Below are 14,644 nucleotides of genomic sequence, written 5' to 3'. Positions count from 1 at the left end.
TGGGGTTGTAAGTCCAAGCCCCATGTTGGATGTAGAAGATTACTTAAAAATAAAATCTTAAAAAAAAGATTTTTTAAATTTTCAATTTAAAATATAATTTTTCAATTTCAATTCCAATATAATTAATATTATATGTTATGATTTTTAAACCTTTGAAATTCTTTTCCTTCAAGTGGGTGGCAATGCTTTGTCAAGAGTCATACATTTATTGCTAAATATTAATGATGTTATTAGTTTCTAGTCACACTGTGGATGTCTTGTACATGTAGGTACTTAATAAACATTCCTCACGTAAAGTTTCTGAAGTAATGAAAGGCATAAGTCATAGGTAGGGAAGAATTAACAGAGAGAGCCGGGGCCAGGATTCTTGACTCTATTAGCTCTATTTAAGAATTTAAAGTAGTGGCTAAAATTCTTTTGATGACAAATGCAGGTACTAACTCAAGGCAGACTTTATTTTAAGGACTCAGGTGAGCCAGACACTAGGGCTTCTCCATATTCCTCTTGATTCATTTCTTCTCTCTGCAGTCTCTCTCCTTAACTCTGTCCACACAACAGGGTAGGACAGGTTACCTCAGGTTCTGAATTAAGTTGCTCCAGGTCCAGCCACCTGGAGAGGTTGTCTCCCTTGGGGTCCCAACCATGTATTAAAGAAGAAAAGATGTTTTACTTTATTTATTTTAAAAAAAAATCCTAGCTTAATCTTTTACTTTAAATTTTAATTAAGTTTTATTCCATTTTATTGAGATATAATTAACACAGAGCCCTATGTACATTTAAGGTATACAGCATAGTGACCTGACTTACCTATATTGTAAAGTGACGGCCAATAAGGTAACATCTGTTATCTTGTATAGATTTAAAATAAGAATGTTTTGGGGTGGCTCAGTTGGCTGGGCATCCGACTTCAGCTCAGGTCACAATCTCACAGTTCCTGAGTTTGAGCCTCACCATCGGACTCTGTGCTGGCAGCTCACAGCTTGGAGCCTCCCTTGGAGTTTCTGTCTCTCTCTGTCTCCCCTCTCCCCACCACCACTCATGCTCTCTCTCTTTTTCTCTTAAAAAAAAAAAAAAAAAAAAAAAAAAAGAATGTTTTTTCCCTTGTGATGAGAACTCTTAGGATTAATTCCCTTAGAAGCTTTCAAATAAACTATATAGCAGTGTGAATTGTGTAGACCTTGATACACTGTATTCAGGTACGTACTTACCTGTAACCGGAGGTTTGTACCTTCCACTTACCTTCATCCAGTCCACCCTTCCCCCATTCTCTGCCTCTGGAAACTTCAGATTTGATCTCATTATCTATGAGTTCTTTTTATTGTTGGTTTTTAGATTCCATGAATAAGTGAGATCATACAGTATTTATCTTTCTCTGACTTATTTCAATTAGCTAATGCCATCAACACTCATTCATATTATCATAAATGTCAGGATTTCCTTCTTTTTTAATGTTTATTTGTTTATTTTGAGAGAGTGAGAGAATACTTGCGAATGGGGGAGGGTCAGAGAGACAGGGAGAGAGACAGAATCCCAAGCTCAAACCTGGGCTCACACTATAGCTCAAACTATTCAAGGCTCAAACTCATGAACTGTGAGATCATGACCTGAGCTGAAAGGTTTTACTTAAAATAGTATTTTTAAAATATGTAAATGTGTATGAACTTAATATAAAAATAGAAGGGATGTACGAAAGATACAGCTTGAGAAATCGTGTTCTCTTTCCTATCCCCATCTATGTTATTCCCCATTTCACTAACATTTACATAGGTAACCACTTTGTTAATGCTTGGGTACCTTTCCAATGTTTCTTTACTGCCAAAGCAAGAAAATACAGTTATAGATTCTTTTTTTTTCTTTATTATGCAAAAAATAGCCTGCTATAAACACTGTTGCGTTATTTAGCTACCACTGCATAACAAATTTCCACATCCCTCGCCAGAAAGAGGACTTAGCATTTTATTTTATTTATTATTTATTAATGTTTATTTTTGAGAGAGGGTGAGAGAGAGACAGACAGACAGAGCAAGAGCAGGGGAGGGGAGAGAGAGACACACACAGAATGTGAAGCAGGCTCCAGGCTCTGAGCTGTCAGCACCACAGAGTCTGTCTGACACGAGGCTCAAACCCACAAACCATGAGATCATGACCTGAGCCAAAGACGGATGCCTAATCGACTGAGCCACCCAGGCGCCCTGAAAACTTAGCACTTTAAAGCAACAAACATGATTATCACGTAGTTTCTGAAAGCTATCAATCCAGGATTGATTTGGCTGAGTAGTTCTGGCTCAAGTCTCACATGAGATTTTTGTCAACCTTTGGCCAGCGCCACAGTCATCTGTAACGGTGGACCTGCTTGCAAGCAGACAGCTCAATCATACAGCTGTTGGCGGAAGGCCTCAGGTCCTTGCAGCATCGGACCATCAGAGTGTCCTCACAGCATAGCAGTTGGGTTCCCCTGCGCCTGTGATTCAAGAGGAAGAGCAAGGAGGAAGCTGAAATGCAGTTTTATGACCTAGTCTCTGCAGTCACATGTCACTTCTCCTGTCTCTTCATAAACACATGACTGAACCCAGCCCATGCTCAAAGGAACAGGCCTTAGCTCCCACTTGTTTATATATTTTTTTATTTTTTAGTAAGTAATCACTACACCCAACATAGAGCTGGAACTTACAATCCTGAGATCAAGAGTCTCACGCTCCACCAACCGAGCCGGGCAGGGAGTCCAGCCGTTGAAGGATAGTGTCAAAGAATTTAAGCACATATTTAAACACCACCATATTGCAATTGTTTTGCACCTTTAATAAAAAAAAGTATTTATATATATCATGGAGATGTTTCTACACCCGTACACATAAAGCTCCCCCATAGGGAGCCCTATAGGGGCGCCTGGGGGGCTCAGTCGGTTGAGCGAGCAGCCAACTTCGGTTCAGGTCATGATCTCACAGATCATGGGTTCCAGCCCCATGTCGGGCTCTGTGCTGACAGCTCAGAGCCTGGAGTCTGCTTCTGATTCTGCGTCTCCCTCTCTCTCTGCCCCTGCCCCCACTCACGCTCTCTCACTCTCAAAAATAAATAAACATTAAAAAAAATTTTCTTATAGATGAGCACACGCATTGGTTTCACCTTTTACTATTATAAATAATACAGATATGAATAGCCTTATATTAACATATACAAATATTACTATAATAATAATGCAGATATGAATAGAACCTATATAGAACCTATGTTGGCATATCTTGGAAAAATCCCCAAATGTGGAATTGTCAGGCCTTTTGAGAAAGGACACCGCCATGAGTTGTGCTTGTGGTTGCTCAGGAATCCAGATAATTTGATATGGGGATCGAAGAGGGGCCTCCCTAACATTGGCAGTAGACACTTTGGGGTACTTTACTTGGCAGAGAGAGCTGGTAAAGTGGGTGACAAATGCTGTTTGTGAGTCAAGTCTGGAGGTTTAGAAGCTTGAGCACATATGACCTTCTTTAAAAAAAAACCCTTGAGAGAAAATTAAGGAGGAACAGTAGGGTTTTTAACTTTGAGAGAGAGCAAGTGTGTGGGAGGGAGGGACAGAGAGAGAATCCCAAACAGGCTCCACCCTATCTGCACAGAGCCTCAACTGAGATCATGACCTGAGCCGAAATCGAGTCTGACTGAGCCACCCAGGCACTTTGATCCATGTGTTTCTGATGTATTTATGGATTACAATAAAGACGACTAATCTGCAAAAAAAAAAAAAAAAAAAAAAAAGTGGAATTGTCAGGTCAAGGGTAAATCCCATTGTCATTTATTTATTCTATTATTAAACGCTTTTTTAAAAATTTATTTTTGAGAGAGAGAGAGAGACAGCATGAGCAGGGGAGGGACAGAGAGAGAGGGAGATACAGAATCCCAAGCTGGCTTCAGGCTCTGAGCTAGGTGTCAGTACCGAGCCCGATGTGGGGCTCGAACCCACAAACCGTGAGATCATGACCTGAACTGAAGTAGGATGCTTAACCGACTGAGATACCTAGGTGCCCCTTAAGGTTTATTTGTATTCATTTTTGAGAGAGAGAGAGAGAGTACACGTACATGAGAGAGGGAGAGGGCAGAGGGAGAGAATTCCAAGCAGTTTCCTGTGCCAGCAGTGTAGAGCCTGATGCGGGGTGAATCCCAGGAACCGGGAAGTCATGACCTGAGCCAAAGTGAGGAGCCGGATGCTGAACCAGCTGAGCCACCCAGGGGCCCTCAGTTGTCACGAATATGTGTTGGCACATTAACCTCCCCGGGGCCCTACCTCCTGTATGTCAGCCCCTGAGTATGTTGTCATGATTTTAACTTTTGCCTATCAGATAGATAAGAAATTGTATCTTGTGGTGTTTAATACACACACACACTGTCTTATATTTTGTCTCGGGCATTTTTCTTTACATGATTTAGGCCTTTTATGCTTCACTTTTCTGTGAACTCTCTATTCATGACCATTCTGTGTTAGCATCATAGTTAGCACTTTTTCATCTTTGTTGTGTGTGTGTGTTTGTGTGTGTGTGTATAAAGCACAATAGATTTCTCTGGTTCTAGACTTCCCTCCTCTGGGTCACCACTCCGATTTTTAAAAAAAATTTTTAATGTTTTTTATTTATTTTTGAGAGACAGAGAGAGACAGCATGAGCAGGGGAGGGTCAGAGAGAGAGGGAGACACAGACTCCCAAGCAGGCTCCAGCTCTGAGCTAGCTGTCAGCACAGAGCCCGACGCCGAGCTCGAGCTCACAAACCGTGAGATCGTGACCTGAGCCGAAGCCGGACGCTCAACCCGCTGAGCCACCCGGGCGCCCCCGATTTTGATTTCATACTCCCATCCCATCTGTATTCTCACCAACCTCACAGACTAAAAAGACTTAGTCAATTAATTTCAGTTACTCCTAGCAATTAACTCATCAGAACTCTCATTAAGTAAATATTTCGTGCTTTTTGCACTCCTTTTTTAGTTTCTTCACTGCACTCAGGAAGCAGACCACACATCAGAAAGAGATGGGCAACAACACCCATGACACTATTTTCACCTGTGGGAGCTGTCGACCTCATCCTCTTCCGTTTCAATGAGCAGATAAGGCAATGACAGGGTTTTAGACCCTCCTCACTGCTGAAGGGAATGGCTACAAATTATTAATGACCTTTTAGGAAGCACAGGGGAATTTTGGCAAGCCTAATGAGCCTCTTAAACCACCTGTGTAACATCCCTCAGCAAAATTGTACCTTAAGGAGAAATGAAGTGAATGTGGAATCCGTTCATTTCCCCGTCTTCATGCTAAATCTCTCCTGATGTTGTGCCGACCTGACTCAGGAACATCTGAACGTTATTGGGCTTATAATTTTCATATGTAAGTGAAGCAAGCATAGGGATTATAAGTGTCTATTTACAAACCAACCAACCAACCAACCAACCAACCAAGAAAACCCAAAAAAACAAAACAAAAAACCCTTTCATCCAGAGACAACTTCATTAACTAAGGTCATGATTTACAAATCCGTAAACACCCAGGGGAATCTGATATGACAATCAATCATTTCCTTATGAAAAAACCTCCTCAGCTCACAACTGTCATGATAAATACAGAAATGATGGTGACCTGAATGTGTTTTGGGGTGTGATTTCTAGGTATTGGGCTCTAGCTCAGTTCCCAAGGGCTGCTCTAACAAAGCCTCACGAACTGGGTGGCTTAAAACAACAGATATTTATTTTCTCCCCATTCTGGAGGCTACAAATCCAAAGTCAGGATGTTGGTAAGGACATGCTCTCTCAAAACCTCTAGGGGAGAACCTGTCTTTTATTTATTTATTTTTTTAGAGAGAGAGCGCGCATGCGTGCCTCGGGGGAGGTGCAGAGGGAGAGAGGGAGAGAGAATCTTTAGCAGGCTCCAAGCTCAAGCTCAGCGCAGTGCCTGATGCAGGGCTCGATCCCACGACCTTGGGATCATGACCTAAGCTGAAATCAAGAAGTGAATGCTCAACTGACTGAGCCACCCAGGAGCCCCATGGAGGGTCTATACTGTAACCGGAAGGATTTCTCTTTCTTGTTTTGAGTTTGTATCACACTAGGCCAAAATCTTCTTTTCATCCACACTAACAAGGCGCTGGATGCTGGCTATCCTCCTAAGGGGAAAATTTTACTGAAGTCCGTTGCTTGCCTCTGTGTCCTTGTACTCTAACATGACAGATGACAGCTGCGACTTACAAATGGCAATATTTGGGTGCACGTGGGTGGCTCAGTTGGGTAAACATCTGACCCTTGGTTTTAGCTCAGGTCATGATCTCACAGTCCGTGAGACTGAGCCCCGCACTGCGCTGATGGAAAATCAACGGCTTCAACTGTTGAGGAATCTCTCTTTTCCTCTCTCTCTGCCCCTCCCCTGCTCATGTTCTCTCTCTCTCTCTCTCTCTCTCTCTCTCTCTCTCTCTCTCTCTCTCAAAATAAAGAAATAAACTTTAAAAATATTAAAAAAATTAAAATGGTGATATTTTGAACCAAAGACGTTGGTAATACATAGATGAGTGGCATGAAGAAGATGCGTTATTGCCGGTAGGAATGTAAAATGGTGTAACTACTGTTGGAAATGGTATGGTGGCTCCTCAAAAAATTAAACACAGAATTTTTGTGATCCAGTAGTTTCATTTTTAGGTGTACAGCCAAAAGAAATGAAAATAGGGACTCAAACAGGTATTTGTACACCCATGTTCGTAGCAGAATTATTCACAATAGCCAAAGGCAGAAAACTATCCAAGTGTTCATCAATGAATGAATGGTTAAACAAAATGTGGCATGTACGCACAGTAGGATTTTATTCACCTTGAAAAGGAAGGAAATTCTGACACCTGCTACAACATGGATGAACCGGTGAAATAAGCCAGTCGCAAAAAGGAAAAATCTTGTGTGATTCCTCTTTTATAAGGTTCCCAGAGTAGATCTTTTTAAAAAAAAATTTTTTTTTACTGTTTTTATTTTTTATTTACTTTAGAGAGGGAGAAAGACAGCATGAGCAGGGGAGGGTCAGAAAGAGAGGAAGACACAGAAACTGAAGACAGGCTCCGGGCTCTGAGCTAGCTGTCAGCACAGAGCCTGATGCGGGGCCCAAACCCACAAACCGTGAGATCATGACCTGAGCCGAAGTCTGCCGCTTAACCCACTGAGCCACCCAGGCGCCCCGAGTAGATCTATTTCTAGAGACAGAAAGTGGGATGGGGGGTGCATGCAGCTGGGGGAAGGGAGGACAGGGAGCCAGTGTTTAATGGGTCCGGGGTTTCAGTTGAGGTTGATGAAAATGTTCTGGAGATGGATGGCAGTGATTACTGCACAATGTGAACGTGCTTAATGTCACTGAAATGTATGTCTAAAAATGGTTAAAATGGTAAATTTTATGTTATCTATATTTTACCATGATTAAAACATTTTTTTTTTTGAGAAAGACCACACTTAGGAGTGAGGAAGGGGCAGAGAGGGAGGAAAGAGAATCTTACACAGGCTCCCTGCCTAGCATGGAGCCCATGTAGGGCTTGATCTCATGACGGTGAGATCATGACCTGGGCTGAAATCAAGAGTTGGCTGCTTAACTCACCACCCAGGCTCCCTGCCATGATTTTTTTTTTTGTAACCATGTATTTTTTTTTTAAAAAGAATACACTAGCTCCCCTGTGGTGGAAGAAACGGAGGGTCCGGTGCGGGTTGCAGCTCCCCTGCCTGTGATGACTCTTTTGATGCCACTTAGCATAGTCTCATGGGACAATCAAGGTTATAGAAGAGGTGGTAATGGAAGGGGGGCTGTATTTTATTCCAAGGGCTCAGTCTTCTGACCGAAACTCTTTTTTTCTGTTTGTTTGGCACCTTTTCAAAGGAGAGTTTTCTTTCCTCTGATTGTACTGACGTAGTCACTTGCAGAGTTGTTTTCTGAGAGACCCAAGTTCTCTGATCCTGGCTAGAAAGGCCCCTGGTGTTTTACCAAAAAACGTGGGCCCAGTCAAGGGCACAAGGGGCGGGTATTTGGGATGAGATAATCGCCCTTGTCTTGCTAATTTTTGATTCTCAAAGAGCATAACATAGTCTCTGTTTTTCTAAAACCAGACTATCATACCTGTGGGAAGATTTCTTGATGTTCAGGATTTCCAATCAAAACAAAGACTGGTAGTCCTCTCAGCCCGTGTGTTAGGGCAGAATTAGAAACTAAATGGTGTGGTTTTGTCATTCCAGCCAGGCTTGGGCTCTTCATAAGAGCATGGTGTCCTCTCTCTCCATATTGCTGTCTTGTGATCAGGACTAGTTGTCAAGTTGAAAATGGTAAATGACCCTTCAGCCTTTGCTGAGAAACATTATCTATTCAATTAATGGCCCATAAAATGATTTAGGTAAAAGACAAGACTGCAATTTCTTCTTCCAAAGGAGAAAGACGATCCTGTTTAATTTACCAAACTTGGAGCCTTTAATAGGTTTTAGGAAATGCAAAATATCACTTGCATAGAATTATAGAAGCCACAAGAGGAAACCAGAAGCTAAGAGGCTGAGAAAGACTAAAGGTACATGTTGAAGAGGAAGAAGTGTACCAGTTCCTTCTGTGTTTGTGAGCAATTTATGCAGATGAGTTGCTCAGTCAATGGGAGCAACTGTTGATAAGAAAAAAGGGAAACAGTCATTCTATGTAGTTAAAAAATAAATGTAGAAAAACAGTGAATATTGCCTCGTATGGAATATACACATAGTTGCTCTTTGTCACGAACACTGTAAGCCAGTAAAACTGTTTATTTAAACAATTTTTTATGTCTTTATTTTATTTTGAGAGAGAGAGACAGAGAGACAGAGAGTGAGTGGGGGAGGGGCAGAGGGAGAGGGAGACACAGAATCTGAAGCAGGCTCCAGGCTCTGAGCTGTCAGCACAGAGCCTGATGTGGGGCTCAAATCCAGGAACTGTGAAATCGTGACCTGAACCAAAGTCGATGCTTAACTGACTGAGCCACCCACCCCTAAAACTATTTAATAAAAACAATTTGACGTAGAAATGGAAGACTGTGGAACACGGTAGCGCCCCCAGGTGGCACTAAGGTGCTGTTCTTTAGGGGGTGCTGTACTTTGGTCAACTGACAATTTCATTAGTCTCCACTCCACAAGACTGCTTACTTTATCAGTCCCTTAAAAGTTTTTTTTTTTTTTTAAATTCAGGACCTTATAATAACATCAGAAAGTTTAATTGAGGGGTGCCTAGGTGGCTCAGTCCATTAAGCATCCAACTCTTGATTTCAGCTCAGGTCGTGATGTCATGGATGTAAGACGGAGCCCTGTGTCTGGCCCCCACTGGGCATGGAGCTGGATTGGGATTCTCTCTTTCTCCTTCTCTCTCTGCCCCCTCCCCCAATAAATAAACTTTTTTTTTTTTTATGTTTATTCATCTTAGAGAGAGAGAGAGACAGAGAGGGAGACACAGAATCCGAAGCAGGCTCCAGGCTCTGAGCTGTCAGCACAGAGCCTGACGCATGGCTCAAACCCAAGAACCACAACAGCATGACTTGAGCCAAAGTCGGATGCTCAACTGACCAAGCCCCCCAGGTGCCCCAAAACAAATAAACTTCACCAAAAAAAGTGTAATGGAAGGGTGCTTGGCTGGCTCAGTTGATGGAGCATGCAACTCTTGGTCTTGGGGTCTTGAGTTCAAGTCCCACATTAGGCCTAGAGCTTACTGGAAAAAAAATCACCGAGAGTAGCTGGACCTCTGCTTTCTGAAATGATTGCCTTAAACAAGGGTTTCTCTACCACAGTTACCTTACAAACTGGCTCTACTTTAACCTCCACTTCCTCATGAGGAAGCTCGTGGGATCCTCAGCTGGGCATCTCAGGAGCCAATGCCGTCCCCTTGGCTACTCTGCTTCTTTTCCATCTCCTTTCCTGCAGCTTCCCAGGGTCTGTACCAGGCACCAATGTGCCTGCTCAGAGTTCTGTAGAGTGAGATTTGCTAACATGGGCAAGTCCCCTGACTTTTCCTGGGAGGGGCTCTGCAGCTGACTTGTTTTCCCCTGGGATCATTGAGCCACAGGGTAGGACTGGGATGTAGTGAGGATACCGTTCTACTTTCTAATATTATCAGAGTAGCTTCTGGGTTGAATTGCACCTGAGAAATCCTCCCTGTCAAAGCAGGAGTTATGGACTCAATCATTCAATCATCCATTTTTTCATTCGATCGTGGTCTTTTTTTGTTATTGTTCTCACAGTAGCTAAAGCAAATCAAAAACACGAATTTGAGCATGTTATTTTCCTGCTCAAAATATCCTCAAAGTTCCATTGCCTTTAGAACAAACTGCAAGTTGGGGCGCCTGGGTGGCTCAGCGGGTTAAGCATCTGACCTCGGCTCAGGTCATGATCTTGCAGTTTAAGCCCTGCACTGAGCTCTGTGCTGACAGCTCAGAGCCTGGAGCCTGCTTCAAATTCTGTAACTCTCTCTCTCTCTGAGCCTCCACTGCTTGCACTCTGTCTCTTTCTGTCTCAAAACTAAATAATAAACATTAAAACATTTTTTTAAATAAAGAACAAACTGCAAATCTTTTTTAAAAAATTATTTATTTATTTTGAGAGAGTGAGTGAGTTGGGGAGGGACAGGGAGAGAGGGAGACAGAGAATCCCAAGCAGGCTCCATGATGTCCGCTCTGAGCTCCATGTGGGGCTTGATCTCAGGAACCTTGAGATCATGACCTGAGCCGAAATCAAGAGTCAGATACTTAACTGGTTGAGCCACCGAGGTGCCCCCAAAACGCAAATCTATCTTGGCCTTCATGCCATTCCTTCAGTCACCAAGTATTTATTGCATGTTCTGTGCTGGGTAGTTTTGGATGACTGAGACAGATCAGCGAAGCTAACAGATGAGAGCCTGGGGCTGTGGCGACTACGTTCTGGCAAGAGGAGCTAGTGAAAAAGAAGGTACATAAGTAAAATACAAAGTTTGTTAGTAAGTGAGAAGCACTGTGAAGAGGGAAGATAGAAGCACGGTGCGGGGGTGTGGTGCGGAGTTGCCTGCTGGATCAGGGCCCTGAGCGCCCATCCTGCACACGGGGCTCCTCTGAGCGGGGCCCCAGGAACTTCGCACTTGTCCCTGCTCTGCGCGGAGCTCATCCCCCGTCCGCCGGTTTCTTCCTCGCGGTCCGTTCGCCGCTCCAGTGCGTCTCCTCTGACACTGTGTAGCCCACTCGACCTCAGCACCAGCACCCTCTGTTCTCTTACCTCCCTGGTTTTCTTCATGATACTTAACCCATTGTATAGAACATTTGGATTGGTTTATTTCTTTGTTGTTTCTCTGTCTGTGCTAGAATATCAGCACCACAAGGTCAGGGCTTTTGTGCAATTTTTCCACTTTTCTATCACCAACACTTAGGACTTACTAGGTTTCAGGTTCTGAGCTGCTGCTGTGGAGGGTGGAGGTAGAAATCAATGTGACTCATAATAAGACCTTACCCAGAAGCTTCCTCAGTTATTAGATATTCTCCCTGGGGGCTGCCCCGGGGTGTTTGTCGCTTAGTACTCCCCTTTCTGAGGCTCCCTGTGGGTATTTACAATATGAATTAAAGGCCCTGATTATGCTGACACCAAATCAGTGTGTTCTAACCTCAGTTTGAAAAGCTTCATTATAATCACAATGGCTCATACTTTTGGAGGTCTTATTTCTCACCCACTTGCCTGATAATCTCTTTATGAGAGATTCAGACCTTTCAGTCTTACTGCTGAGGTGGATAATATTACCATCCCCATTTTATAGATGACTTTCCTGAGGCTCAAGGTCATGCAGTTGGTAGAAGCGTAAGTCAAGATGGAAAACCAGCTCACCAGGATTATACTCTTCGCTCCACTGTAGGGCTGCCTGGTTCCAGAATGTCAGGCATTTTGGGAGAGGCATTTCCATGCTCCGGAGTCCCAAGCCCCTTCCTCGCCCCTGGAGAGATGCTGGTTCCCAGGGTAGAGGACCTGGAAGGCAAATCCTCTTTTTCATTCCTGCTGCAAGTTTGCCCAAAGCCTCTGTCACGTCTGTCCTGTTGCTAAGCTGAGGAGGATGGTGTGGGGACCAGATTTCTTTTTTCCTCCTGCCCGAAGGTCCAAGGAAGAGCCAGCTGTAATCTGCCAGCTCTGGGTTAGTTTCCTTTATCCTGGGCACTGTGGAGGTCCCGCTGGTCCAGTTAGGGGGAGAAAGTCCCTCTTCCCTACTTCCGGTGCAGGGTCTTTTAAGCTCTGTTTCTCCTCCCATGGAAAGTTCTACTCTCTAGCACTGTTTCTAAATTTTGCATCTTGCAGACACTGTTTTGTCCTTTATCAGAGCTCCTTTATAGGAGTAGGAGTGCAGGGTGGGAATGAGGCCTTGACCTCTCCCCTCTGAAGGTTAGAGGGTCTGACCCAACACAAAGCAACATGCATTTGGACTTAGTTTTCATTTCTACAAAGAGGTGATGATTTTCCAAAGTGACATATAATCATTAACCTCCTAGTTGGATTGGAAAATGGATCTCTCTTTGCAGCTTCTGTGCCCAAACCACTTCATCACACTGTTGTCTTAGGGTAATTTCAATTAGACTCTAGACTGTCTAGCAGAGTATCATGTCCCCAATAGTATGATGGCTGGATAAAGGCTAGGGAGAGCTGAAGAAATTATGTGAATCGTATTCTGTTAACTAGAATATGCAGCTCACATGTGTCTGGGTAAATGAGGCCGGCCAGCAGTTCAACATCTACTTGATGTAGTCTGACCTTTGGTGACACAGAGTTCTGTAATAGTGGGATTAAGCTGTGTGTGTAAAATTCTGCATTCTTAGCCCCCAAAACATCATTTGACTAAAACACTGCTTCAGAAACCAAAGACTTGCCTCCTGCCAGTGAACTGAAAGACAGCTTTCCGAAAGATCTGGTTTACTCTGAATATTGAACCTCAAGGGTCGCTTTTGTGGGGACCAGAGAATAAGATGTTATGGTTCTTTGTCCCCCTCACTGAGTGTGTGTGCTGCACGTGGTGTAAAACTTCAAAATCAGAACACTTCATTTCTATGCTCTACTCACCGTGTAGACCTATGAGAGACTCCGCAGGGGAAAACAAAAGCTTGGTACCAGTTTGTGCTTTTAAAGGATTCAGGTCTTCTGCTCTGGCCCTAATGGCATCTATGACAATGACAATGAAACAAGAACATGTTAGTTGTTGATCATGGAGCTACCGATTTCCATAAGAAATTACTGACATGAATTGAAGAACAGGCTAACTTAAGAGGGGTGACACATTTTCACGTTGATGCCTACTGCTAAAAAGCAGCTAATTTAACATGAAATGGAATGAAACTAAAGAGAGAACATAAAAGTCTATTCAATAAAGACATCAGATAATAGATACTTTCCAGTAACTGTCAGGAGCAATTCTAGAAGAAAAACAACGCGAAAGGGAATATTTGGATGGTGTGGTAGGTGTTTTGTTAAGCCCTGTGTTATGCAGATGAGGAAACTGGACTTGTCGGGGTCAGTCTACTATCAAATTCAAAGAGTAATGTGAAAGCCTTTGATTTGTCAGATAAAAATCAGCTGCAGAGGTACAGGATGGGGAGCCAAGGAGGCTGCCTTTGCCTCAGCTGTCAGTGGCTGACTGGAGATTGGGTTGAGAAGGAATCTGAGGACACAGCTGAGTTCCAGGGAACAGTGTGCCACACGGAAGAGCACCGGCTGGCTTCGGTGCGTGGGGGCTCACATGCAGCATTGTACCGCATCACCTAGGTGCTTGAATAGATTGCAGGTTCTGAATGTGTCACCAGTATAACGTGACTGCCGCAAATCGTTAGGTTCTGTTGGAGGGAGGGTAGAGTCAGGAGGAAGGGAGCTGATACATTGCCGGAGTACCGTGCTCAGTACAGGGTGCTCTAGTTTATGAGGGACGTCGATAGGCTTCCTCTGCTGTGTGTTGGAGGAGGGCACCCTCAATGATGAAGAAATTAAAATTCATTTCAAATAAAGAACGACTGAAGGTGCTAGGCCCATTTGGATCTGAACAGAATTAAGAGGGTCACTTACTCCCTCGATGTATCACTGTGCCTGTTATGTTGAAGAACTAAGTTTATTCAAAAAGCAGAAAGACCAATGAGTTAAGTTTTAAGGAGTCAGATTTCTGCTTAATTTAAGAAAGAGTGCTTAACATTTCAAACCCTTTTTTTTTTTTTTTCAAATGAACATTTCCCGGTGAAATCGTGAGCCCCCTGCTGGCTGAGGTGTCCGGCAGCGACTAGATGACCCGTACTTGCAATTTTGCAAGGCTGATGTGATAATAGAAGTCTGAGTGAAAGAATGTGTAAGAGTCCTCGAAGATTCTCTGACCCTAAGACAAGGGAGACCGAGGGAGCAGAGAGCCAGGGAAGGACAGGCTCACCCTGGACTTGTACCCAGCACACCTGCCTCCCAGCTGGCCCGCTTGCTCCACGGTCTCAGTTCTGTCAGGCCCCTGAGACCCCTGCCTTCTCACCCTGTTATCTGAGAGCCCAGGGCAGTTTGAGAGGGTCTGCCTTGCTTATCTCAGCCACTGCCCGTCTTTGTTTCCTTAGATGCCTCATTCCCAGCCCCAGGCCTACCCTGACCCTGACTCTGAGCTTCACACCCATCATCTCTTTGATAGGATAGGAGATA

At 43.7% G+C, this 14,644-nt stretch overlaps 1 long non-coding RNA gene across 1 annotated transcript; it reads right to left on the bottom strand.

The window, feature by feature from the left end:
• Positions 1–10,798: 10,798 nt before the first annotated feature.
• On the bottom strand, positions 10,799–13,105 carry LOC115278984. Its single transcript, XR_003903150.1, has 3 exons — positions 13,046–13,105; positions 11,828–11,965; positions 10,799–10,912 (listed from the first exon to the last, which is right to left on the bottom strand). It is a non-coding gene; the product is annotated as an uncharacterized LOC115278984 (long non-coding RNA).
• Positions 13,106–14,644: the final 1,539 nt, after the last annotated feature.

The sequence above is a fragment of the Suricata suricatta genome, chromosome 15 (assembly GCF_006229205.1).
Source record: "Suricata suricatta isolate VVHF042 chromosome 15, meerkat_22Aug2017_6uvM2_HiC, whole genome shotgun sequence".
Classification (NCBI taxonomy): domain Eukaryota; kingdom Metazoa; phylum Chordata; class Mammalia; order Carnivora; family Herpestidae; genus Suricata; species Suricata suricatta.
This window is presented reverse-complemented; position numbering and strand designations above follow the sequence as displayed.